The sequence below is a fragment of the Triticum urartu genome, chromosome 6 (genome assembly GCF_003073215.2).
Source record: "Triticum urartu cultivar G1812 chromosome 6, Tu2.1, whole genome shotgun sequence".
In the NCBI taxonomy this organism is placed as follows: Eukaryota; Viridiplantae; Streptophyta; class Magnoliopsida; order Poales; family Poaceae; genus Triticum; species Triticum urartu.
In genome coordinates, this window is record NC_053027.1 from 286,076,322 (window position 1) to 286,080,975 (window position 4,654).

Sequence of the window (4,654 nt, forward strand, 5' to 3'; positions counted from 1 at the left end):
CTTCAAGCTCGAAATGAGAACTCTCCAATATCGCACCGTCTTGTGATTCCTTCAAAAGGAGTAAGGACAACAAACACTTGGAAAGACAAATGTGGTTAGCGTTAGGACAAAACCAAACATTCGAGTGGTGATTCACCCAATAAGTGTTGTCATCAAGCATAGCATATGGTGTGACAAAGGAGTGTGACATGGCATGCAAGCATATTAAGTGAGCACAATCAAGGTCATCATGGAAACAAGCATGTAAATGTGAGGTAGTGATGCAAATATGTGTGACAATAGTATAAGAATCTACCTCAAGTTCATAGCAAGCATGCATAAAGAGCTCAACAAATGGCCTATTGTATGCATATGAACCATTCACAACACCAAAGAAAATGAAGTGTCTAAACACATGTGGCAAAACAATCCAAGGATAATGTGCATAGGGTGTAGTGAGAATGGCATGGCACTCAACACAATAGAAAGAGCAATTGTTCAACATGTGTGAGGAAATCAAGGTAAGCATGTAGCAATCAATGGGACATGGCATATGTGAAGAAATGATATTATTGCAACCAAACATATGATAGGAGTAAGTAATCCAAGAATTGGATGCAACACACAAGGCGTATATATCATGATGCATGGAAATGTGAAATTGGCAAGTCGAAGCAAGATCTCTAACATGTGTGCAATCAAGTGGTCCAAGATGGCCAATAAGTCGCATGGTGCAAGCAACACAAGCAAGTGCGATGTAGTGGCTCACTCGCAAGAACTCGAATTGTCAACTCGCGTGAAGTGGAAGTCGACATGAAGTCCAAGTATCCTACACATATACACAAAAACATATAGAGTATGTGCATGGTAGATAAACACATCATCCATCGTTACGTTTATCTTCTCTTGCACATAACCATTAGTAGCAAAAGTGAATGAATAATATGATACAAAAATCTTAAAGTGCATGGCACTATGCATATGGTGCAAAGTAGGAAGGCAAGCATGCTTCACATGAAATATGTCAAAATCTCCAAATATATGCGAGAATGCTATGGGGGCAATCTCATTAGCATGGTTAAAAGCAATATCAATCATGTGCAAAGCATGGCAATAGTGTCTATCAACCGCATGAAATGAGAAAGTATGAAACATGGGTGGTGCAACATAAGCAAGCATTTCAATCATGTTGTGCAAACTAGTGGAGCGCAGATGCAACACACCAAAGGAAATCATGGCAATCATGTCATGTGAGCAAATTATAAGCTTAGGCAATGCACATGACATATCTCAAGCACGAACATAAAGCATGGTCAAGGTATCATCATAGGAATGGGTCACAAAGCAATCATGGAAATAACAAGCAATATCTCCACCAAGCTTGCAAATACACATACAAGTACTAGAATCAATCATCATGTGTAATACAAAGCATGGGTCAAAAATGCATGGCAAAGGCATCAAAATGAGCATATCATGCAAAGTGAACATGGCAAGATGGGCATAGAATATGTAATGGACAATAATACATAACCATGTGAGGGCCATGTAGAAGAAATGTGTGAAGTCTTTGCAAGAAGGGAGCGGTGGGAAAGACAATGCATGGGATCCCATGTCATCATTACTCTCTAGAGCTCGTTTTGTCAACTCATGGGATTGTGAGGTTGACATGCATTCATGGATACCTATACACAGGAGACACAAACCAAAGAAAGTGCGTGCATGGTAAATGTACACATGTGTATAACAGGATAAGAAATGCTCAAAGAAATTTGATGCATGGTATAAGAACATGTCATCCATCATGAAAGAATAGTTATTGTGTATAACAGGATGGGGGCACAAATAGAGCATACAACTATATGGCACATCAATATCATTTTCATTCATGGGGAGCATATGGTGCGCACAATTATTGAGATCATGCAATGGTTGGGAGTGATCAAAATCTCCTAACATGTATGAGGAAACTATGGGGGTCTCCTCAAGTGCAATATCGGAAGCATAATATGGAGAAGTGGAACAACATCCAAAACAAGGCATATCCGAATCTAGGTTTTCATGGCATGGCATAGGAGATAAATGATGCAAAGGAAGCATATCAATATCATCACAAGAAAAACAAATGCTAATAACTATGGGCTTGTCATCTATGCCATATGTGCAAATTTGGTTTATTTTAATGGCATATGAATAGCCGCTATGATGAGATTGCAAATTGTACATGTTGGCGTTCTGGGAACGAGGGTACCCAGACTTGACTGCTTGTGGCCCACGGCGTGGCTTCATCGATGGCCTTATACGACCCACCTTCAACATCGACAACTAAAGACCCTTGCGAGGGGCGAAGCCTCGCGAGGCGGACGACACCCAGACCTTCAAAGTGAGTGGCCTCCTCAGGCTGGCTCTCGTGGAGCGGAGATCTCTATGCAAGCCACACCTCGTATGGCTCAAGATGACGTGAGCCATGAAGACCAAGGCCAGGCGAGCGCTAGCGGGCGCAGTGCACCAGTTTCCTCTTTGGTGCTAAAGAGGCAAGCACAGGCGTGGAGTCCCGAGGAATCAGCCAAAGGTTTTGACTCCGATGCAACAAGACCAAGACCACCAGGATAGAGGTCATCGCCTAGCCCACCGCGGCGTTACGACCAGAGGCTTTTGCACGCAAAGAATACTTTTGTCAGGATAGCATGTACTAGTTGTCTCCCTTCGAATTTGGCCGTTGTGGGATCCCTTCCCGCCTTAGTTTGGGAAGAGGACCAAGGCCACTATAAATAGGGCCTAGCCACCACCTTAGAACGGGGGAGACTAGACCGGATCAGATCCATTCCATCCTCACACTCACCAGCTCACTCGAGCACAAGAACACGCCTCCTCCCGAGGTTGTTCTCCCACTGTACTAGTTCATCCTTAGCCCCTCAAGGCCAATCCACCACAAAGCAGGAGTAGGGTTTTACACCGCAAGGTGGCCCGAACCTAGGTAAACTATTGTGTCTTGTTTCCTTCCTGTTCACTGAGCTAGGCCGAAGGATTGGCGAGTAGGCAGACTGGGGAGGTTGAGTTCTTCGCACGCACCCCAGAGTTCGAACCTCTCAAGGGTCTGCGGAACCCGAAATCCGACATTTGGCGCGCCAGGTAGGGGTGCGTCGAAGATCCGCCTCTCTTCCCGATGCGCTCCGTTGTTTGGCTCCCATGGCAGATGCTTGTCCACCGACCGAACTGACACGCACTTTTGGGGGAGCCAAGGGCCTCTGAGCTTTCGCCCCCGCCCTGCGGCAGGTGCAGTGGCCACCTAAGTTCAGGCGGGAGCTACCACCCCGATACGATGGCGCTTCAAAACTGGTAGGTTTTCTCCGGGCATACAAGCAGGCCATGTTGGCAGCCGGCGGTGATGGCAAGGTCATGTCCAACTGGCTTCCCATGGCCCTCGCAGGCATGCCGCGCGCCTGGCTGCTCAGCTTGCCAGTATCTTCTATGGCCTCCTGGAAGGAGCTGCGTGATGACCCACAGGTATAGGGGATCGATCGTAGTACTTTCGATAAGTAAGAGTGTCGAACCCAACGAGGAGCGGAAGGAAATGATAAGCAATTTTCAGTAAGGTATTCTCTGCAAGGACTGAAATTATAGGTAACATATAGTTTTGTGATAAGGTAATTCATAACAGGTGACAAGTAATAAAAGTAAATAAGGTGCAGAAAGATGGCCCAATCCTTTCTGTAAAAAAGGACAAGCCTGGACAAACTCTTATATAAAGGAAAACGCTCCCGAGGACACATGGGAATTATCATCAAGCTATTTTTCATCACGCTCATATGATTCGCGTTTGGTACTTTGATAATTTGATATGTGGAGGGACCGGTGTTTGGGTACTTCCCTTCCTTGGTTAAGCATCCCACTTATGATTAACCCCTCTTGCAAGCATCCGCAACTACAAAAGAAGTATTAAGGTAAACCTAACCATAACATGAAACATATGGATCCAAATCAGCCCCTTACGAAGCAACACATAAACTAGGGTTTAAGCTTCTGTCACTCTAGCAACCCATCATCTACTTATTACTTCCCAATGCCTTCCCCTAGGCCCAAACAATGGTGAAGTGTCATGTAGTCGACATTCACATGACACAACTAGAGGAGAGACAACATACATCTCATCAAAATATCGAACGAATAACAAATTCACATGACTACTTATAGCAAGACTTCTCCCATGTCCTCAGGAACAAACGTAACTACTCACAAATCATATTAATGTTCATAATCAAAGGGGTATTAATATGCATAAAGGATCTGAAAATATGATCTTCCACCAAGTAAACCAACTAGCATCAACTACAAGGAGTAATCAACACTACTAGCAACCCACAGGTACCAATCTGAGGTTTTGAGACAAAGATTGGATAAAAGAGATGAACTAGGGTTTGAGATGAGATGGTGCTGGTGAAGATGTTGATGGAGATTGACCCCCTCCTGATGAGAGGATCGATGGTGATGACGATGGTGATGATTTCCCCCTCCCGGATGGATGTTTCCCCGGCAGAACAGCTCCATCAGAGCCCTAGAATTGTTCCGCCAAGGTTCCGCCTTGTGGCGGCGGAGTTTCATCCCGAGAGCTTGCTTATGATATTTTCCAGGGAAAAAGACCTCATATATCCAAAGATGGGCACCGGAGGCCTGC